Genomic DNA, 24,954 nt, shown 5'->3' with positions numbered 1-24,954 from the left:
ATGGATGTAACCAAGGGTATGTAATTTTTATGGCCATAATCTCTTTTTAATGTCTATGAGAAGATTGCATGGTTTTGGATACATGGTGAGGACACATTTTCAGAAAGCATATTTGTGCCCATATTTATGTTTAAGATGGAGTATGGGAAGTAACATGAAATCTAGTGACAACGTTTAAATGTTAGCTTGTGGCAGTTTTTGTGATAGTGATTATAGTGGTAGTGCATGTAGATTATGATAGTGATTCAAGTGATAATGATTGTAGGTTATGATTATGTTTGTAGATTTTACTTTTCACGCAGTGATAGATGATGACAATGGATCCAATAGAAAAATGATATTAAATAGAGGTACACAAAAATTTTAGGAAGGATGTTAGAGCCTCAATCAATTTGGAGCTTAGAGCAGATTGGATCTTGATCATTATTGAATTTGGAGCTTCTTTAGCATTGAGTTTGATGCCTCATTTAGGTTGTAGCCTACAGTGAGCAAATTATTGCATATTTTTGAGGTTGGTGCCTCAATTAGGTTGTAGCCTACCACAAGTGGTAACTTGCATATCTTGGGGTTAGTTTCCTCTAACAAGTCGAAGCCTACAAATCTATGTAATGAATTCAATATAAATAGGAAAAATATTTGTGTTGTTCTCTCGTATGGGTGTCCATGTAAAATCTTGGGTCTCTTTGTGATGTGATGGATTCTTGATGTGTTATTGATATCATGGTATCTTTATGATGCATTGTTATAGTTGATGATATTATGCTTATGGTTCATTTCTATATGGTTGTTTGATTATGAAAAAATTTGAAATGATAAAATTGACCTCGCATTGATTCACCCCCTTCTTAGTGTCACCTTTTGACCAACAAGAACAGTGTAACTATCATTTTCTAATGCTTTTTTAAGATTACTGAGATCTCCACAAACACTAAAATCTCCATTTTTCTTTCGAACCGAAATAAGGTTAGACACCCTTAAATGTGAATGTTTAACTGGAAAAATAATTTTGGCATTTAATAATTTGTTTAATTATTTTTTTATGTGTCTTGAGTTTAAGGTGCATTTCCTACATTTATACTAAATCGACTTGAGCTCTAGTTTTATGGGAATGATATGTTGAATTATTTTCATACCATAAACTTTAAGTTCATCATAAGTATATGAAAATATCTCTTTAAATTATTTTAAAAGTTTTATAAATCTTTCTCATTCAAAAGGAGAACAATCAATTCCTAGATTCGTATTTTGTTGTTTATGCTTGTTTCCTAGGTTGATTTTATCATATTTCATAGAGAAGTTGTGTGTTTTATAGTTTGTTCTCCCTTTCAAAAAGCCATGAAAATAAAAATGTTTTCCAAACGTACTAATGATTTTGGTATGAGATTTTCTTATTCATTCTCATTCAACAAATCTACATTTAGCGGTAAATCATGTTGATTCCTATCAATCATGGTGCCCTGAAATTTATCCTCAAGTGTGAGTAAATTGATTTTTTGTACATTTTCATCAGATAATCTATGATTGGTAACATAATCAGGAATTGATGAGAAAAAAAATCTCCACAGAGAATTCCTTTGGTGAAAATTTTTCTACATGGAGAAATTTTGATGCCACATTTTCCAGCAATTCATCATCCAAATTTTGTGACCAGGGTATATATATTATTTGAAAGTTATCAAAATTTTGAATTAAATGTGAAACCACTTGAAAATAATTTTCAAATGGTCAGAAATACTATGAGTTTCTATATTGACTGGTTCAACAATGATTTTAGAGTCACCAATATCTTTTAGTTTCTTAACTTTATAATCAATTCCTATTTTGAGTCCTTGAATTAACGCTTCATACTCAACTATATCATTAGTATAATAAAATACTAATCTACATGTTAGAAATAATTTTGTACCTTAACTAGTTTTGCGATATGCATCTAGTGCCTATGCCTTCAATGGCTTTGGAACCATCAAAATATAATAATAACCAATATGTATTTACATCACTATTTACAGAAATAAAAAATTCACATGAAGAATTGGTAACATTATTAATTAAAAAATTTAAAGTATGAATACATGATTCATCACTGGGAGAGACTTCAGAGGTAAATTTATCGAAATAAGAATCGTATCAGTAATTACGAAGCAGAGATTAATTGAACATTATGGTACCATTTGAACCATAAAGATCAATAATGTTATGTTATATGTGCCCTTCATGTTCAACCTTAATTATATTAGTCTTTCCTTTCTAAGGTAACCAAATATGTGGCTAATCAATTGAGAAATATCCATTTAGTTTATATGACCAATCTTGTCTTAATAATAAACCATGTGATTTAGGAATATCTACAGTAATTACATTAATGGTTTTAAAATTTTTGAAATTAGAGGCAAGTCTGATTAGTAATACTTTATTCGCCCCTAACAACTTAACTATAGACCTGTCCAATTTTACAATTTGAATGGAGGTTTTTGGGGTTCTAAATTCAATTTCTTAGCCACTGAGGCTAGCATGACATTAGAGCAAACATTATAATCGACCATACAATTATGGAAATTTCGGTTACAAATCTCAAAATTTAATAGAAAAGGAAAGGAGTGTGAAGTAGAAATATCTCCAATTAGAGCTTCCTTGATATGTGCTACTTTCTTTGACGAAGAATTATCAATGTTCCCTATATAACGGCTAGTTGTGCTATCTTCCATAGCTTTAAATAGTTTACTTTTATGTTGTGTCATTTTAGACAGTTTATACAAATATATATTAGCCCTTGTTTTCTTCATGTATTCAACTAAATCATATTCTAACATTTCCATATGAATATTCTTATTTTAATTAGAATATACCTTTTATGTTGATGTTGTTTTGCTTGCAGGAGTTTGAGTATTTGGATTGGTAGAGGATGAAGCTAGACCTATACTTCTAGTTTGGGCTAAATAAATTTCCTTTAAATTATCATATGCATTTTTACCATTTGTTTCTTCTCAAACATCCAATAACAAATTAACAGAAGGCTTTTTCTAACATTCACATCCTTATCCACCCCATAAGGAGAGTAGTTACTAGGTTAACTTGAGTTATGAAAATGGGTCTTTCTGTCAAGACATATTTTCATTAACATAATGTACTTTCCTTCATGAAACATTGTAGATATCTATAAAAAACATGAAAAGTTTAAAACTTTGAAAATGGGTCTTCCTAGAGAGATAGACTTTATTAACATAAAATGCAAGCTTACTAGATAGTAGTTAGAAACCACTTAAAAGCCATCACTAGAACAAAGAGTGCATACTATATTATAACAATCAAAGAGACAATATTAAAGTCGACCCTTAGAATATCACAAATCAACCTCCTTAGAGAATTTCAAAAATGTATTTTGAAGTACAAATTGAAAATGTGTTCATCAAAGATAAATTGCAGGTGTATTAAAGAGATAAATTGCAAGACATGAGAAATACTAAATAGCTTCATGAAGCATAAATTGTGGATTGGCTTCTAAAGTAGATAAAAACATTCCAAATTCATTATTTATACTAAATGTAATGTTGATAATGAAAAAATTTCATTGCCTTGACAAGAAGACACTATCTTGCATGAAAATGAAGAAAACACAACATCTGAATTTTGCTTTTATTGTTTTGATTCAACCAAAACAACACCCACAGGAGAAATTTTATAGAAGAGGGTCCTTTAAAAATATCCAATTGAACCCAGATGTGAACATAATTCATGAAACCAATCAAAGCCAAAACACATTGTAGAATTTTCCCTTATCGAGAGGCTAATATGGGAGAGTAGTAGTGATGCGGGGTTACCCTCGCCTATACCCATAGTATGCATAAAAATGCATAAACACAACTGTCCCAGGCATTTAACTCACAAAGGAGTCAAATCTCCAACCATACATGGTTAAGGCCCCTTATCATCGGTTCCTTTGTATCAGAACTCGACCACCCCGCCTAAACCTCCTATCAGGAGTTTCTACCTCTCCAAAACCTTTATATAACCCTTGGAACCCGCATACATATATCCTTTCACTTTAATACCTTGTTTATATACATTTTAACATATAAAACCTTCTATCACACCTATTCCCATTATAAACCTTTTATAAAGGAAAATAATCACAAAACACACATTTTTCCACCTTTAAACGACTTCAGCACAATTCCTGAGGCTATCTTTATCGCAATCGCTATCAACTCTTCTGTGGTTCATATTAACCCATACTCCTTCCGCTTCTCGATATGTGACTATCACTTCCCAGAATACACTGTCAGTTCTGTTTCCTTATAAAATCCTTTACAAAGGGAAATGCCCGTAAACATACCTTTTTGCCTATGGTATAGCCTCTGCACGTTTCCCATGATTAACTTTATCGCTAATTGGGGTTCGCTCCTCTGCAGTCACATTAATACATACCTTCTGCTTTCCCGATATGCGATCATATATTCAGGACTTCAAATCCCATTAGCCATGCTTCATTTCCCTATTGGGTCCGCTCTTATAGTCCCTTTGCATAATCGCATATTGCATGTATTAAAGCCATGGTCTACTCCCATAAAGTATTTCAATCCGATCACATCTCCACCGTTGATCCACCTTCCGATCCAACAGTCTTTAACTCCCCTAATCTCCAAAGCTGCTCCGATGGTTCACTATCATTGATCTGCCTTAGCAGATCCAACGGACCACACTGATTTTGGAAAGACAATAAACACGGGGTTTAACTGCCCGATAAAGCGGTTTCTCTTCTCGCCTCCCCTACCATGCGTCATTTGATGAGTGGAATCGGCGCTCATCCTTCAAAACCGCTTATAGTTTTGAAACCGCCCAAAATCCACGTTCACTGTTACGAAATCGCTTTCCTTCATTTAGAGTTCATCGATGCGATCTTTCTTCATCTCCTTTGTGATTGGATCCTAGCCGTTGATCTTAGTGATCCAACGATTGCTGAGAAACCATCCTTTATTTCTTCGCTCAACTACTTACTTATGTTTTTACACTGTTTCTTCAATTTTCTCTGTGATTTAGGGTTTTATTCAAATTTTGGCTTCCTGCTCTTCTACCCCTTCTGAACTTAACTCCACGAATTCTTCCTTCACTATCTCTCCAAAGCTTAATCTAATCCTTTAGCTAGATTCCAAGATCCCATATGATTCCTTTGAATCATTATCACCTCTGCGCATTCTTCAGAACTCTGCCTGCAATCCTCTATTACAGAACCTACGATTTTACGCAGAAATCAATTGTAAAACACTCGATTTACACACTCTGACACAGTCAAGAATAAAACTCTTTATATATATGTAAAAACAAAGATTACATTCAAGACTTCACGGTCTCGCACAGGCATGTTCTTCAATATCGTGGCCTCTTCTTGAGCTCTATCCATAGGCTTACATTTATGCCAGGAAGTTCTATTGAACTCATCCTGGTTTGACTCCTAGATCTATTGAAACGACTCCTAGATGTACTCTATCTTCTATGTCCACTTCTAATTCATTAAATTCCTAAAAGCTCTCCCTCTAGTTCCTCAAATCATGCAACTATTTAAGAGTTCTAATTGACTTTGAACTCTTTTTTCATTACTACCCACTCAGGTTCTCCTTTAATTGGAGAGTATTTACCACTTCTTCTCATTATCTAATTAAATCACTTAAAGGTCTAATATTACATTGACTTGAGACTTAGGAAACTAACTTTTCTAAAGATACATGACCCCCTATGTCTACTTAATTACAATGATTTTCTCTTGGGTTGAATGATCCTGCATCAAGTAGGTAGTAGGAAGGGCTTGGGGCACTCAAGCAAAGGAATTTCCCTCTTCCAATTAACCATAATTCTCAATCAACATGAGCAACTCAATTCAAAATTCTTCCTACAATATCTTCAATCTCAAATTCAGCCAACACATGTAACTATTTCTAATCCTTTCCAAGACTCTTTAAATAAGTTTTCACTCATAACTCATAGTTTCTTGCAAGGAATTGAAGTACTGAGAAAAACCAAACTCTCTGATTATGAATAGAAGATTCTCCTTAAGTAGAAAAAATCACGCATTTCTAACAAATAATTAAGGACTTTTGGTCTTTCCAAAATCATCATAGTAATATTCGCCCTTTCAACAAATATTTATTTTTCTAGCACCCTTTTTGCCATCACTTTGATGCGATATGGTAAATTAGTAAACAATATCTTGGGGAACCAGCCAAAAATAGAGATGAGTAACACCTTATATAAAAAAATAGATATTAGTTTTCTTTATGATTTAAGAAAGCATTATTTCTTGTACAAGCTACCTTTCTTATAAGAGTAATAATACACTTTGTAGAAGTTGCAATCAAAATCAAATATCTAGTTACGGAGTATGATAAAGAACTATTACTTCTGTGTAGGAGCTCCTTAACATGCATCCCATACTAAAAATGTATGAACAATTATCGTATTCTACTAAAATACCTCAGTTTTCTTTTCATTATCGACACTTAACATTCTGACTCTAGAATGGAAACAACTTGTGGATTTTGTCTTTAATTACCTAGCCTTGAAATAAAGCTGGCACATGGTAATTGTGACTATGTATTTCATTCCTCATATGTGTTGATTTCCTCACGCAATAACAATCACATTTTATATGACACTATGTTTTATGCCACTGTTTGGTCAATTTAGTGTGTCCTAAATTGCTAATTAAAATGTCAATCCGGGATTCGTAAACTGACGAAGTGAGGTGTACTATATGTACAAGATAACCATTTTCTTAGTCTTTTGTCGTTTTTGAGTTTTTTTAGTTTGTTTTTGAGTTTATCTTCTATGGATTCCCTAGTGTGTGATGGCAAAATTGAAAGTTAAGTATGGATGGTAATGGTGATTTCTACAGTGATTTTCCAAACTTAAAAGTTTTCAAAAAGAAAGTTCCAAACTGACTGTAATGAAATCAATTCTCAAAAGGAAGTAAATGTACCAAAACAGTGAACTAGTGACAATGGCCTAGTATCCTCACTGCTGTATGAAAAAGAAAGTAAAAACTGAACTTAAAGCAACTCAAAGACTGAAAGAAAAGCAAACTAAATCACACTACTTCAACCCCCGTTCTGACCCTTCATCTTTCAACTCACTCCGTCTATAAGAAGTAATCATAAACAAGCTGAGTAATATGATATCTAAATTGCAGGAAATTAAAGTGTATAAAAGGAAACTAAGATTTAACTACTCATTCATATTTCAACTCTTGAAAATGACATAAGTAATCCAATCTCTAACTTGCTGGAAAACAAACTAAATCATACTACAATAAGTAATATTTTGATTGCTTACTAATAGAGTCACTTGACTATAGAAAGGAAATCATAAATAGATGAGTAATATGATGTCTAAGTAGTAGAAAAGTAAATAAGCAAAACGCAACTTGAAAAATGACAGTGCTGGAATTAAACTCAGGAAATGAAAATCAGTAGAAAGGACAAGATGATCTCATGTCAGTAGTTATCAAAAATATGTAAATCTGCCCAGGCTACCTACAAAAAAACCTATAAAAGAAGCATTGATCAACTAACAATTATAAAAGAAAACATAAATGAAATATGGACAGCAATGAACATCAGAACAGCGCAATATATATACAAGCAATGATTTAAAAACAGTAGATGGAAGCAAGTAAGAAACTATACAAAGCTTTGGTGTACAGGGGCCCTCTGCAACCTCAGCCAGTCAATCACTTAGTCACAAATCAGATTCAGGAATGTTGTCTTCTCATGTATTTAAAGTGCAGTAATAAAACAAATTGAAACACAGTACAGTGGGCTGATGACAACAGTCAAAATTACATTTCAAAAACTAACTATCCAGCGTATATCAACGCGTTATTTATAAGTAAAGGTGCTGCAACTAATTCCTAGATTTTATGTTACCAAGAGACACGTAAATCTCCTTGACCCGAGATCTAGCGTGATGGTCATCATGACAGTTGAATCCATGGAGTGGTGGCTGCTCAATTCAGTTCACGGGCTGCTCTACAGGTGTGCCAGTACATCCGGAAACTAAGGATCATGCCACGCAAACCTTCACGTGGGCAAAAAAAAGCCGTGCCATCGCAAAACTCCTCATTTGGCCCTTCCTTTGACCGTCGTTGACCACGACTGAGTGATTTGGCTGAACTGAGGGGACACACTCCATGTACATGTCACTTGTAGCTTACCCATGTGGCTGGTTTCTCCATTGGACACCTGTAGCATAACTTTTAACAAAATGGTTGTGGAAACTTGGGCTGGCTGCGGAAAGTGACAAGTTTCCACAGCTGCTTGAACAAAAATCTAAATCAAACAACAGTCATAAACATAATTAGGAAACCATTTCATAAGCTCTTTTTAGACTAATATGCAACGATTTGACAGCTTGGTGGATGAAGTAAATGGAAAAAGAAGGCTGAAGGGTATATAGGGAAGTGCAGGTTTGGGACTCAACATACCCCCACTGTGAAGGTGTTGCATGTCCTCATGCAACCAAAATTTAGTCACTCCTCTCTAATCCATATGTTCTGATGCTTCTGCTAGGACATCTAGCCCTCTTTTCTTCTTCTTTGGTGCTACCACCATTCTTGGTTTCCTTATTAGACATCTGAACTTGAGATTGATCAATGCTCTGCTAAACTTTTTGCACTTTTTCTTCAGTTTCTTGTTTTTCTTTTGCCATAGTCCTAAATGGAGCATAGTGTTATCATGAATAATTTTATCTACTTTTCTCTGCTCTTTGAGTGCTTCATTTTCCTGCTTGATATGCCTGTTTAGGACCTCTAATTCAAATACCTCCTGTTTTAAGGACTGAACTTGTGCATCTAGTGGCAGAGTGGTACTTGGACCTGCAGCTGATTTTTCTAATGATTCCAAGTAGTCATATACTTCCTGTTGATTGGGGTCTACTTCAGGTGTCTTTCTTGGACTGAGTTCAAAATCTGGTGGAGGAGGAGGACTGCTCTCTAGCTCTGGCCGAGAAGGGCTTTCATCATGTGGAGGACTGGTTTCAATGCTTGGCTGAGGACGAGGTGGACTACGGCCAGCTGGAGTTTTCTCAGGTGTCTCTCCACCCAAGTCAATGAAGTGGGGCCATTTTATTTGTGTTTTACTCCCTTTTCCTCTTAACGTTGTGCTTCTCCTTAAGTATGGTGGACTAGTACTCTTTTCTTGTATACTTTGTTTTCCTTTTGCCTTTTTCTTTGCTATAGCAACAGCCTGAAGATGTACTAATCTTTTTGACAGTGGTTGATAATCCTCTTCTATGGAAGGCTCAGGAGATTGGTAGACTTCTCGGATGGTCCTTTTTCCTTTTTCTTTCTTCTGTTTCTTGTCTTTAGTTCTGTCTTCTTCTTCTTTTTGACCAATTTCTTGAGTTTCTATAGTAGGGGAGTCTTGGACTATGGTGCTCTTTTCTCTTCTCCTACTTTTTCTTGGTGTCTTTGGTGTACTACTTTCAGAGGCCTCAGATGGCTCTTGGAAGTAGTTTCTTATCAAGAATTGTTCCCATGTATCTTTGTTCTTCTTTAGTTGGTCTTCAATAAGAATTTTTATAAGTCCATGATGGTATAGATGAGGGTCTATATTGCCTATGTGTTTTTGGATTGTAATACTCATCTTCTTCAAACTCAAAAGTAAGAAATAAGGCAAATTAAGAGTCTGATTCTCTAAGAAATTCATCAATAGTCTAGCATGGTACATGTACATCGAACCAAAGCGTCCTTCACAAGTGACAAATTTTTGGATAACTAACAGCAGACTAGCCCATTCTTCCTTCAATGCATGAATAGGAATTCCTTTAGTAAACACAGTGGTGTCCATACCTGGGTTTCTTAGCATAATTCTCCATGCCTGTTCATCCACGCTTTTATTTTTGAACCATCTCTCACCTTCCTGAGGTAAGCCTGTGGCAGCTGCTACTGTTGTTTCGGTCACCGTGAGCTTCAAATCTCCAATCTCCACTTTTTGACCATCGAACGACCGTGCAAAAGCCTTGGTTACTTCTTTGTTATAGCCTTTAAACTTTTGAATGAACCGTAACCATTTGGCTTTCTTCAGTAAATCCTTGGCTTGAGGGTAACCTTCTAGATATTTCGGTCCTTCTGGCTCTGCCCTTAGTAGTTTTCCCATTCCTTTCTCTGTTTTAAATTTCAACTGAGGATGCAATTGCGTATGAGGATTTTAGCAGAGGGAAGTAGCTCGGTTGCAGGGTTTATGGTAAAATGCAATGGCTGCAATCGATAGCAGGTAACGGGAATGCTTCAGATTATAGGCAGAACAGAGGATAAGCAGTAGTGAATGAGTTCACAAATTGAAATGCGTGTGTATGAAAAGGAAGATCTTAAATGAAATGGTAAGTGAACGGTAGTGGAGGCGAGATCTTTTTTTTGAATTAATTGCTCCGTACGGGATATCACACGTTTTGATAGTTGGCTGTGGGAAATACGGTGGAGAAGAGCCGTAAAGGGATTGGTCACATCTTATGAGCGCAGGTGGCAAATGAAAGTGCAGTCAACTTGAGTTTAAACCCGAAAACCCATCATGAGACCATTAAGAAATGAATGCATGGTGTATGGAGTAATATCGTGGGATAGGAGTGGGTAATGGAGCTATCATATCGAATCATTGCACATAGTAGAACTTTTTATGGTTTGATAACTATGCATAATCATGACTTTAATTGCTATTTGATAAAAAAAATTGCTCATACCTTTGGAAACTTTGTCATTTCTTGCTCATAGCTTTTAACCAACTGTTCTTTCTTGATGTCTTGGAGATGCTCCATGTCTTCATGGCATTTGCTCACTTACACTTGCATTTTCATGATTTTTGTACTAACATTTTGACTGTGAATTTGAAAAACAGAGTGGTGGTAGCTGCGGAAATCGTTTCTGGCTGCGGAAACTGTTTCTGGCTGCGGAAACTGCTTCCAGCTGCGGAAACTGGGACAACACCCACTTAGCTGAACAAATATAGTTAGAAAAGAACTAACTGAGTGAAAATAGTTCTGAAAGGAACTTTTATTGATGAAATGAAAATGAAATGAATGGAATGGAATGAAAATGAAGCGGAGTGAAGTGAAGAGAAAATGTGAATGAGATGGAGATGGAGTGGAATGGCAAATGAGGTGGAGTGAAGATGGAAAGAGAAGGAGAGGAGATTTTTTTTGGAAAATATAGAGTGTCAAGTGTCCCTGATTTTCACTCTATATTTTCTGTATAAGACTTCCAATCTATGATTGGTTTTCAGGCTTATACAATTTTTTTTTTTTTTTTTTTTTTAATGAATCAAAGGCTAGGCTGGTGGGGAAGAAGGATTCTTCTCCACCAGCCTTATTGCAGAATTCTCTTGGAACATCTTGATAAATTCTTCTTTTGGGAGTGGCTTATGATAAATTTTCAATCGATGGCCATTCACAATAAGAGAAATCCAAAATTCATCAATGGTCTTGATTCTTACCGCTCCATTGTTAAAGACTTTGTCAATTTCATATGGCCCAAGCCAATGGGTCTGAAATTTACATTTAAAGTCTTTGAACTTGGAATCAAACAGTAATGCCCAATCTCCCTCTTGAAACTTTCTCTCTTTGGTGTATCTATCATGCCACTTAGCTCTTTGATGTTGAACTAGATCAGTCCTTAAAATTGCTTCTTGTCTGATCTCATCTAGCTCATTCAATTGCTCCATTCTGTGCTTTTGGGCTTCTGATAGATTCATCCCCAACTGGACTTCCATCTTGAAAGTCTTGACTTGAAACTCAATGGGGAGCAGGACTTCTTTCCCATAAACAAGTTCATAGGGAGAATGTCTTGTTGTATTCCTCCATGTAGTTCTGTAGGCCCATAAGGCTTCAGGAAGCCTTCTGCCAAATCTTTTCTGTGTAGATGAACAGTTTTGGTGATGATGCTCTCAAGAACTTTTTTTGTAGACTCCACTTGGCCATTTACTTGCGGATGGTAAAGAGTAGATTTTCTGTGCTTGATTTGGTATTCTTCCATCAGCTTCTCCATCAAGTTAGATGTAAATTGACTTCCCTGATCTGTCACAATTTCTCTTGGGACACCAAAACGAGTAAAAATATCCTCAAAAAGAAATTGAACAACTGAATTTTCAGTGGCAGAAGGCAATGCTTTGGCTTCTACCCATTTAGTGACATAATTAGTGCATACCAATATATACTTTTTCTGTTTAAATGGTGGATTAATGGGCCCAATGAAATCTAAAGCCCATTTTTCAAAGGGTTTGATGAGTACCTGTGGTTGTAATGGCATTTCATTTGAAAGAGTCGGTCTCCCAACTCTTTGGCAGCTGTCACACCTTCTGACATATTTTTTTGCATCTTTGAAAAGGGAAGGCCAATAATATCCTAAAGAAAGGATTTTATATGCCGTCCTTTTGTCAGCAAAGTGTCCACCGCATGGTTCATCATGACATGCCTTGAGGATGTCAAGCATTTCATCTTCCCGAACACATCTTCTGATCATACAATCTAGCCTTATTTTAAACAATTCATTAGAAATCCATGAATAACTTGAACTCTCCTGAATAATTCTTCTTTTTTCACCAGGAAATAAATGTGGAGGTAGCTTTCCTGTAACCAAATAGTTAGCAATATCTGCATACCAAGGAGTCTTAGTAGTTACTGCAAATAAATACTCATCTGGAAACTTATCCTCTACAGGAGAATCTTCATTAGTATTTTGGATTCTAGACAAGAAATCAGCTACTGTATTTTGTTTCTCTGGTCTATCCAACACAGTAATATTGAATTCTTGTAAAAGTAAGAGCCATCTTGTAACTCTGCCATTAGTAACAGGTTTATTCATGAGATATCTAATTGCAGAATGATCAGTATGGACAAAAGTTTCATAGCCTATTATATAATGTCTAAACTTATTGATTGCATGTACAACAGCTAAGAACTCTTTTTCAGTCACAGTATAGTTTAACTCGGTGGCAGTCAAATTTTTACTGGTGTAGTAAATGGCATAAGGAACTAAATCCTTTTGTCCCAACACAGCTCCTAGAGCTGTATCTGAAGCATCTGTGGAAATATGGAAAGGAAGTTTCCAATTTGGCCCTCTCAAAATGGGTGCTTCAGATATTCTTGTTTTCAAATTTTCAAATGTAGATTGACAATCAGGATCCCATTTGAATTCACAGTCTTTTGTAAATAATTTGAAGAGTGGAGATGCTATTTTGGTGAATTTTTCAATAAATCTTCTATAGTATCCAGTAAATCCAAGAAAACTTCTAACATCTTTTTGACAATTTGGAATAGGCAACTTGGAGATGACTTCAACTTTTGATCTATCAACTTTAATCCCATCCCCTGAAATATGATGTCCTAAAACAATCCCTTCAGTAAACATCATAAAGCATTTTTCATGACTTAATGATAGGTTTGTTTCTTTACATCTTATAAGGACTTTTTCCAAATTCTCTAATGCCTCTTCAAACGAATTACCATAAACTGTAAAGTCATCCATATAAACCTCTACACAATCATGGATTAGATCAGAAAAGATTCCTAGTACTGCCCTTTGAAATTTTGCGGGTGCATTACATAATCCAAAAGGAAGTACTCGGTAAGCAAAAGTTCCCCATGGACAGGTAAATGTGGTCTTGTCCTGATCTTCAGGTGCTACCTGAATCTGATTATAGCCACTAAAACCATCCAAAAATGAAAAATACTTTTTGCCTGCTAAAGTATCTAATACCTGATCGATAAAGGGTAAAGGAAAGTGATCCTTCAAAGTTGCTTTGTTCAATTCCTTGTAATCAATGCATACCCTCCATTTACCATTCTTTTTAAGTACTATAACCAAAGGAGAAACCCATCGGCTATCTGAAATTGGATAAATGAAGTTTACATTGAGTAGTTTTTGGAGCTCTTCTTTCACTATCTCCCTAAGGTTTGGATTCATCCCTCTCTAAAGTTGTCTGATTGGTCTACTTTTTTCCTCAATGTAGATGTGATGAATGCAAGTCTTAGGGTAAATACCTTTCATATCAGTATATTCCCATGCAAATGCAGTAGAATGTTTTTGCAAGATTTTGGTTAGTTCTTCCTGTTGTGATCTTTCCAAATTTTTGTTGATATTCAATGTTTTACCTGGAAAGACCTCAATGGCGGAACTACCAAACTCTTCCATAGAGAAAAGAGACATTTGTCTAGATGATAGATACTCAATGTCATAATCTAACTGAAATTGTGTGTGGTCATATTCTGAAGACGTTTCAAAGTTTTCTAGTGTGTTCAGAATTTGACTATCTTCACTGACTTTAGAAATGGTAAAGACATGTTGTATAGTATCCTCATCATCAACCCACTCATTATCTCCTATTTCTGTAATTGATTTTGCTGGAAGATACAAATTGAATTTCTTTGTCGAATTACCATCATAAATATACATATCCCCAGACCTACAACTGATGAAAGCGTCAGTTGTGGCTAGCCAAGGTCTTCCTAAGATGAGAGGGTGTCCTCCTAAATTACTCTTGGGAGTTAAAATCATGAAATCTACTGGATATTCCCAAGAGTCTAAGGAGACCGAAATTCCTTCTAATACACCATCTGGTTTGATAATTGATCGATCTGCAAGTTGCAGAAAAGTAGGTGTAAAAAGAAGATTAGGAAGTTTCAACTGTTCCATAGTCTGTCTACTCATAATGTTGATAGCAGCCCCTAAATCAATCAAAGTATTTGGAATTTCAACCCCATTGATATGTGTTTTGACAATTGGACTACCGGGATCTACATACTTTTGCATAGTAATTTTTCCCATCATGATATCTACAATTTTTCCTACCAGGTGGATTCTTCTTGTATCTCTAGGTTTCCTTCCTGGTCTTTTAAGACTCAACTCCTTTATTGTTTTTGCTAGAATAGGAATCTCTCTAATGGCTTGTAACAAGGGAATCTTGATACAGACATTCTTCAATTCATCTAGAAAATCATAGTCAGGCAACATGATTTGTTTTTCCACCCCTTTGTCAATTTGTAATCATTCAGGAAAAGTAGGTGTGGATGAAGATGCAGGTTGCTCAACTATAGGAGTTGTGGGGGTTAGCTCTTTTTCTTTTTCTTTCTGAGTGCTTGGGTTTTGAAGAGATGCTTCAGAACCTTTATTGGCTTCAAGAGAATCTTCCTCAGAAATGCTTTTCTTTTGGGTATCTATAGAAGGTTTATCTAAAACTCTACCAGATCTGAGTTGTACATCATTGAGAGGAACAATCATATAGGTAGGAAATTGTTGACCTTCTACCATGTAAGCATTTTGAGGGTTTTTATTATTGGGGTTTGGCAATGGCTGGGAAGGAAGTTAATTTGACTTCTGTTGGAATGGAAGCAAGAGTTGAGAATTTGGATTCTGTTGAGAAGATTGTTGTTGTTGTTGAAATGGCAATGATAGTTGTGGATTTTGATTTGAAAGTTGTGGAGCCTGTTGGTTTTGAAAAGATGGAGGATATTGATAAAATTCAGCAAATCTCCCATAAGGATTTTGCATGCCTTGTACCCATGATTGAAAAGGATTTTGAGGTTGGGACCAAGGTTGTTGCCAAGGATTCCAATTTGGTGGGGTTTGAAAGTTCATAGAGTTGTTAAACCCTTGGTTTTGTTGCCCCTGCCAAGGTCTCCTTGCAACAAAACAGAGAGACTCAATTGTATTTGGATCTTCTTGGAAGACAGCTTTGAGCCCAGGAATTTAAGGACAATCCTTGGTCTCATGATTCTCTGAACAAATCGCACATGTTTCTACAACTTTTGCATCCAAGGGGCATTCCCTTAGAGAATGTTTCTTTCTACATTTTGGGCAAAATATGGCCAAAGCTTCAGCTTCTGCTTTCTGCTTATTGTGTATCTTAAGAGTGTCTAGTTGCTCACTAAGACTCCCTAAGATATCAGTTTTGAATTCATCAAGCATATTGCCAATCTCAGCCCTACTTACTGATCCAGTTGCAAATTTGTTTGCTCTGATGAGAGAAGGATCTCTAGGCCCTTTTCCAGTTTTAGATTTTCCTCTTGAGAGATGGACACATAGCTCTGCTATGTCATGAAGTGGAAGTTGAGATATGTCTCCTTTTCCCATCATGTTCAAAATATCTATCCATTCATCTCTAATGGCTTTTAATAGAAGGGATTTTAGGGTTTCCTCATCTAAGTTACTCATTTTTTCTCTTTTCAAGTTGTATTGGAATCTTTCAAGTAAATCCTCCAAGTTTTCATCTTCTCTTTGCACCATTTTGAATACTTCATCCTTGTGATTGGTGGGCATACAATAGTCCAGGTATCTATCCAAAAATGTTTGTTTCATATCATTCCAAGTCCTAATGGATTGAGTGAGTAATCCCATGAACCATTTCAAAGCAGCTCCTTTCAATGTTGAAGGAAACAGTTTGAGTTTTTGAGAGTCTTCCAGATAATCATAAGTTTGACACACGACCTCAAACTCAAATAGAAATGTTTCAGGATCCTCATTTCTTAACCCATGAAAGTTTGGGAGGACAGATGGTGAAATATTTTTCATTGTTGCTCGAGAATCCTCATCGACTATAGGAAATCCGAATGAGTTATCTCCATCCCTATTTCCCCCATTGTTACCTCTACCTCCTCCATTGTTTCCTCCTCCCTCTCCTCTACCTCTACCTCTACCAAATCCGTTAACTACCTCCTCTGTCATGATATCTTCCTTGGAGATTTCAGAGTCCTCTGGTTCCTCTACTAATGGCAAACGAGGAGGAATTTCTCCCTCTTCTTCCTTAGGTGATTCTACTTCTTCAATTACAATGTGTCTCCTTGTAGAAGGAAAGAAAGGATCTTTTCCTAATTCAGATTCGATGGATGGTGTGGAAGAGTCTCCTAATTCAACTACTGCCTCTTGAATTCCAGGAATCCTAGGGCTAGGAGTGTGGGTTGGAGATGATGGCAGTGTCTCTTGTCTATTTCTTGAAGTAGATGGAGTTGTGAAAATCAAACTCTTGGCTCTAGCTAAAAACCTTCCCCTAGAATCTCTTGCTCTATGCATGTCATTTTTATTTTTCTTCAAGTCAGGCTAATAATTCTCTTTCTGATCTTCCAGGTCACTCTAGGTGCAAGAAGAGAGCATACTCAAGAAACTATTAAATCAATAACTTTCTCTTTTCTGATCCTCCAGATCACGCTAAGTGCAAGAGGAGAGCATACTTTGAGAGGTTATCAATTTTCCTTCCTTGAAATTTTTTTTTTTTATTATTTTTTTTTTAAGAAATTGGCTACCTAGTTTCACTTCCCCGGCAATGGCGCTAAAATGTTTGGTCAATTTAGTGTGTCCTAAATTTCTAATTAAAATGTCAATCTGGGATTCGTAAACTAACGAAGTGAGGTGTACTATATGTACAAGATAACCATTTTCTTAGTCTTTTGTCGTTTTTGAGTTTTTTTAGTTTGTTTTTGGGTTTATCTTCTATGGATTCCCTAGTGTGTGATGGCGAAATTGAAAGTTAAGTATGGATGGTAATGGTGATTTCTACAGTGATTTTCCAAACTTAAAAGTTTTCAAAAAGAAAGTTCCAAACTAACTGTAATGAAATCAATTCTCAAAAGGAAGTAAATGTACCAAAACAGTGAACTAGTGACAATGGCCCAGTATCCTTACTGCTGTATGAAAAAGAAAGTAAAAACTGAACTTAAAGCAACTCAAAGACTGAAAGAAAAGCAAACTAAATCACACTACTTCAACCCCCGTTCAGACCCTTCACCTTTCAACTCAATCCGTCTATAGGAAGTAATCATAAACAAGCTGAGTAATATGATATCTAAATTGCAGGAAATTAAATTGCATAAAAGGAAACTAAGATTTAACTACTCATTCATATTTCAACTCTTGAAAATGACATAAGTAATCCAATCTCTAACTTGCAGGAAAACAAACTAAATCATACTACAATAAGTGATATTCTGATTCCTTACTAATAGAGTCACTTGACTATAGAAAGGAAATCATAAACAGATGAGTAATATGATGTCTAAGTAGCAGAAAAGTAAATAAGCAAAACGCAACTTGAAAAATGACAGTGCTGGAATTAAACTCAGGAAATGAAAATCAGCAAAAAGGACAAGATGATCTCATGTCAGTAGTTATCAAAAATATGTAAATCTGCCCGGGCTACCTACAAAAAAACCTGTAAAAGAAGCACTGATTAGCTAACAGTTATAAAAGAAAACATAAAGGAAATATGGACAGCAATGAACATCAGAACAACACAATATATATACAAGCAATGATTTAAAAATAGTAAATGAAAGCAAGTAAGAAACTATACAAAGCTTTGGTGTACAGGGGCCCTCTGCAACCTCGGCAAGTCAATCACTTAGTAACAAATCAGATTCAGGATTGTTGTCTTCTCATGTATTTAAAGTGCAGTAATAAAACAAAGTGAAACACAGTGCAGTGGGCTGATGACAATAGTCAGAATTACATTTCAAAAACTAACTATCCAGCGTATATCAACGCGTTATTTATAAGTAAAGGTGCTGCAACTAATTCCTAGATTTTATGCTGCCAAGAGACACGTAAATCTCCTTGACCCGAGATCTAGCGTGATGGTCATCATGACAGTTGAATCCATGGAGTGGTGGCTGCTCAATTCAGCTCACGGGCTGCTCTACAAGTGTGCCAGTACCTCTGGAAACTAAGGATCGTGCCACGCAAACCTTCACGTGGGCAAAATAGAGTCGTGCCACCGCAAAACTCCTCATTTGGCCCTTCCTTTGACCGTCGTTGACCATGACCGTTTATGAGTGATTTGGCTGAACTGAGGGGACACACTCCATGTACATGTCACTTTCAGCTTACCCATGTGGCCAGTTTCTCCATTGGACACCTGTAGCATAGCTTTTAACAAAATGGCTGCAGAAACTTGGGCTAGCTGCGGAAAGTGACAAGTTTCCGCAGCAGCTTGAACAAAAATCTAAATCAAACAACAGTCATAAACATAGTTAGGAAACCATTTCATAAGCTCTTTTTAGACTAATATGCAACGATTTGACAGCTTGGTGGATGAAGTAAATGGAAAAAGAAGGCTGAAAGGGTATATAGGAAAGTGCAGGTTTGGGACTCAATAGCCACCACTATCAAATCAAGCAAACTTTGAAATAACCTTTGACTTGGCTAAAGCAGTAATTAGTTGGGACATTTATACAAGTTACATTATTTACAATTAAAAATATTACACATTCAAGTGCTTAGTCTTTTCTTTGCTCAAACTACTTTTCAAAAATAAAATGCATTATAATTATTCAAGAGACATGACTGCAATATGATCTTGAATATAAAATGGTCATCAAACATTAGAACATTGTATTCCTAATCTAAATCACTGTAACGCAACCCTATACAATGTAAATCTAGTAATAAAACACCTACTATATGAGGGTACAAACCATGGTATGTAGGATTGTGCAACTATTACTGCCCATTTACATATGATTTTTACCCTCGTGTAGCTGTCACCCATGAGCTTGACTCCAAGGCTTGAGAAATTTGTTCCAAGATCAAACCTCCATATGTACCAGGGATTCCAGAGGTTATTCTACCTCCACCCTTCAACTAAAGAGTGCTCAATTACAATATAATATAGGGACCCTAGATGTATGCAACCTCCAACCACTAGCCAATTTACTGCCACAATAACTATACCCAATGAAGTAGATCCAGAGTTAAAGACTAGTCTAGGGACTGCAGAGGTATGCAACCTCCACCCACTAGCCAATTTATCACAACAATACCTCTTCCAAATGAATGGAATCTAGAGTTATAGAATATTCCAGGGACTCCATAGGTATGCAACCTCCACCCACTAGCCAATTTATTACCACAATAACTCCACCTAATGAAGGGAATCCATAGTTATTGACTAGTCTAGGGACTCTAGAGGTATGCAACCTCCACCCACTAGATAATTTATTGCCATAGTAACTCCACCCAATAAAGGGAATCTAGAATATATTTCCAAGTTGCTTGAAATGAGTGAGGGAAGATGGGATCTCTCTAATTTCTGGGAATCCAAGGTGCTAACTCCACATGGTTGTGTAGGGAGTCTAGAGAGCATTGTCTCCACCCTGTATCCCTAAGAATCGAGATGTTTTCATCCTCACCCAGAAGAGAGTTTACCTCTTGTCCTCTACTCAGTCAACATTTTCCTTATTTATTATGAGTTCAACTATGCAAGAAGCCTCCTTTGCTTTATTATACAAATGAAACTATCACTAGTTTCTGTTAATCATATCTTTATAGTCTTATTGTGTCCTTCCTATAGACAACATAGAATAGTTTGAGTTATCCCATCTATGGACCATTGTTGTGCTCTTCCCCTCTATGTATCCCCAAGATATCACATCTCCCATGTTATTTTATTTTTTCTCTTCGTATCTCTTCCTTCGCATAGCTTGTTTCCCTTGCTCCAATTTCTCCTGTCGAATCATGTCCACTAGTGGTTAGTGTCTCATCTAGCCCAAACCTTCTAGACCAACCAAAAATGTCTGAGTTGTCCTCTATCTCTAAAATTTTTATGTTGATTAGACCTATCATTGTTGGTCAGTTTTCTGTCTTCTAGTCTAGTATTGTAGGCCAATAAACCTAATACCACTTATCCTTTTTCCCTTTTCCTATCATTTAACAACAAACAAAATGTGTTTATGCAGGAAAAGAAAAATATTCTCAGACCCTGAAGTAAATTGTCCCTTTTTTTTATTTTCCCTTTTCTAGTGTGTCTAAATCATTATATATATATATATATATATATATATATTCAAAATGTTTACACCATACATACCAATGCAAAATGACCAGAGACATTCACCATATCTACAAGAGTGTAATATAACTCGAGAAGTATTTATAATGTCTCCACAAGTGCGAAATGACCGGGGTCATTACAACCCTATCCTTGGTGATCTATGATTATATATGATAAAATAAAATATACCAAATTTAAATGAATTGTTCATTGATCTAATTGATAATTTCAGTAGATTGATCTAAAGGTTCATATGAATGGTTTATCACTCTATGACATGTGAATGACACACCATTAGCCTTGCTTTCTTTCCTCCACTCAAATGGTAAATAATCTAAGTTAGGAAATGTTCAAGTGATGTAACTATTTATTCATTAATGGTTTTCATTGTCATTACTTTTTTTCGCACCAAAACAAATAATATATTTGCTATTCATTAGACAAATTGGACTCGAATCTTTTTTTATAATTTTGAAAGTCTCCAAGAGGATTTTTAATTTAAGCTTAATAAATGTGGGTTTTCAAAATAAATCATAATTGTTCATTGGTTATAACTCACTGTACAAGGGTTTGATATGTCTAAAATTTTGCAGATACCATAACATATTTTAATTTTTTCTAATGATGACCTTCTCCTTGAGATTGTTGTTGGTTGAAACATTATTTTGAGCACCAAGCTCTGAGTGATATCTTCCCAAATAAATTCTCTAATCTGGATTGTTCATATTTGCATCAATATTGTCATCTAACTCAATTTCTCATGAGTCTCCCATGAGAACTAATCATAATGACTAATTTCTCATGGATTTATGGGACTTGCATACAATAACATAATAAAAAACGTTTAATTTAAACTTTGGGACTTACACATAGTAATATAATAACAAAATTTTATTTTGAACTTTAGGACCTTTAGATAATCAACATATGAAATTCCATTTTCATATCATCTTCATTAATGCATGATTCTCACAAGGGTGAAGAAGTAGGATTGATATTAGAAAAATGAATCACACAATATCAATGATCATCTTCAAGACTTGCACCCAATATTTTTTTTTTTATTTACTATGTTTATTTAAGTTTCAAAGGGCTTCACTTGTTCAAAATATGAAATATCATTTTTTGGGATTATCTAGAGTTACCAAATTGGTCATCAATATGAACAGTCCTCTTGGCAATAACTAAATTCCTCATGAATTTGAATAGTTGTCATGATATTCTTATAAGAGTGCGTATTTATCTTAAGGCAAGTTGCCCTCATTATAACTACTTGGATTGAATGATTTACCTGAATTTGAACAGTTATCATGATGTTATTATAAGAGTATGTGTCTATGTCGATGTGAAATTCTTGATGTATCTGTGTGCCTATTGAGGTCAATGGAAAACAACTCATATTGGTGTGCCCAATAATTGTGCATGGGAGTGAGATATCCATTTCTTTTATTGTTTTCTCTATTCAATTCTCATTTAATCTCTGACTTAAGAATATTGTTCAAAGATTTTGAAAGAAGACCCTCAATTAGAGATGAGATAACAGAGAAATCCTATGTATGCATATATTTCTCAACAAAAGTCCTCACACAGTTGGGAACTAAAGTTCAATAGGCAATCTCTCTTTTGTTTAGAAAACATGAAAAGTAATTTCTATTAAAAAACCCAAAACTATGAATTTGGCGATCAATTTCATTTATATCACATGTTTTTCAATACATTTTTGGACCTATTACATACTTCATGATATGTTTGTCCAATATTAGATGTTTGTCATCTAACCTAGAATTAGTTTCCACAATGCACTTTATATCATTTGGATCTAGACACATGAGAAAAGACTCATTCCAATCTAGATTAGTGAAGCAGATGATTTACCTCATAATCCTCAATATACTATACATTTATTTTATAATCATCATGCATCATCACTAACTTTCACTCTCAGAGAAAATGCATGAATTTATGTGATCATTAGTTCTATTTTTCTAATGGCTTTAACTTTTTTTCTTCAATTTCTATACTTGTTTTTGTGGAAAGTTAGTATGATTTTCTCCATTTGTTGATTACTAGTCAAATTGCAGTCTTCAATCATATAATTCTCTATTGAATCACTTTGAATATTTTCCTTTGTTGCAAACATTTTTCATTTTTAGTTGATTCCAATAATCATAAATTGAGAATTAATTTTATTTTCAACCTTCATAATTTACTATTCACTATTATCTACTAAGTTGATTATTGTAGGAGAGGATTTTGATTTCAAGAGAGAGTGAAAGTGCTCCTATTTGTGGCACCTATTTCAATTATTATCTCATTAATGTCTAGTTGATTGTACTCATATTTCTTCTATGAAAGTTTCCTTTGTTTACTTTATGATTCACATTATTTAATCTAGCTTACTATGACTAATAGGCTACTTTTGCTTGTGATGTAGAGAACTGTAGAAGAAATCAAAATATGGAGCTTATTATGACCGATAAGATACCTTTTCTTGTGATGCAAAGAGATATAGAAGCAATAAAAATATGGAGATAAACTAGAATAAGAATGGAACTCAATGATGGAGATATATAAATAGAAATATCCTCTTGAGGCAAAATAATTCATGACTTTTCTTTAGGGTGGACTTCCTTCTGACTTGGAATTTTCTCTGCCAATAAGTACTAGATTACAATGCTTAATTCTTTGTCTAATATAGAATAATAATAGAATTTGCTGCTAATTTTTGCAAATTTTAATTTGGTATGATGATTACTAAGATAATATTTCCACACCCAACACATGACTCCATTCCAGACATGGACATGATTGGCAATGTGGATTTTGTATGGTTTTCTATGGGGAAATTCAATTATGTTTTGCATCATATAAATTATGTGTGGTTAGGTATATGAATATAGATAATCTCATAATTAGATCAGGTAGATGCAACAAGTGGATATTTTGAAAAAGTGCTTGAATTGAATTGCAAAAGTCATACCTTGTCTAATAGGAGGAAGTGTTGACCTTGCAAGCTCAAAGAAATTATACATAAAAGAATTTGATCATATCGAATAGCTAGAAATGCCATGGGGTTGAAACATCCATTATGGTGCATTATCACTCAGAATTTTCTCTTGAAGTTATAAGAAGAAACAAAATGACCGAGGTAACCACAAACCAACTTTTAGGCTTAGGCTCTAGCCAACCTAAGTCCAGAGAGGGCTCTCTCTATATGATTTAGCTTTGTTTTGCATGGGATATTAGGCTAGTTCTGAAAGGTTCATGGGGTTTTTTATTTGTATTGAAGATAGGGTGGTGGGGATATTTAAACAAATGGATAGAATGATGTCTCTAGACCATTGGGAATATGGAATCAAAGGAAGGCAGCAGAACGGATCAACTTACTAAAGGGAATGTTAAAAGGGCAAGATAGAAGAGTAGAGTGCAGTACTTTAGGCCAGAGGGATGGAAAAGGTTTTAACCAGGGTGAGAGAGAAATTAAGAATTCTAGGACTAGGATTGAAACGAAGAACAGGGGGGAAATTAGAAACAAAGAGAAATTAAGAATCATTTGCTATAGATTAAAAGAAACAACCTAAACTAAGGAGCAATTAAGAATTCCTTAACTTAGATTATTTGTAGAAAACATAGATTTGCCTAGCTGTTATAGCAGAGTGTAATTAAACAAATTCTAATATAATACTTCCAGTTATGGCATCTATATTTAGATCAACAGTATGAAAAATTTAAGAGATAACAACAATGATAGAAAATACTTGTCTACACTTCGCTCTGCACATGAATCCTTTGAAATATCTTGTCTTTATTCACCAATCTAGCTTGCTAGCTTAGTCAATGCTCCAATAGCTTTTACAATCTTTCAGTCAAGAAATCTAAAGAAATGTCTAAGAATCCACACTACATAATTCAATTTGTGAAGTATTTATACTAAGGTGTTATTACAAATATCTCAAACTGAATTGAGATTTAATCTAGGAAATAGAAAATATCTTCTCGCATGAAGATAGAGGCAGATAATGAATTGATTTCATGTTATCCCTTTTATTGTGGTGTTGATGGCTATTATGGTTTGTTTCTAGCTCTTTATGCTCTGGATGTTTGAATCATTTACGTTGGAGGTTATATTTACTTGTGTCTTTCATTTGATACTCTCTGT

General features: G+C 35.0%; 1 pseudogene; it reads left to right on the top strand.

The window, feature by feature from the left end:
- Nucleotides 1-24,954, top strand: part of LOC149180942 (transketolase, chloroplastic-like) — a 97,506-nt pseudogene that overhangs the window by 44,695 nt on the left and 27,857 nt on the right.

This window comes from Pinus tabuliformis, chromosome 3_2, assembly GCF_031772625.1.
Source record: "Pinus tabuliformis cultivar Carrire ecotype Pingquan chromosome 3_2, CPIR1, whole genome shotgun sequence".
Taxonomy (NCBI): Eukaryota; Viridiplantae; Streptophyta; class Pinopsida; order Pinales; family Pinaceae; genus Pinus; species Pinus tabuliformis.
This window is presented reverse-complemented; position numbering and strand designations above follow the sequence as displayed.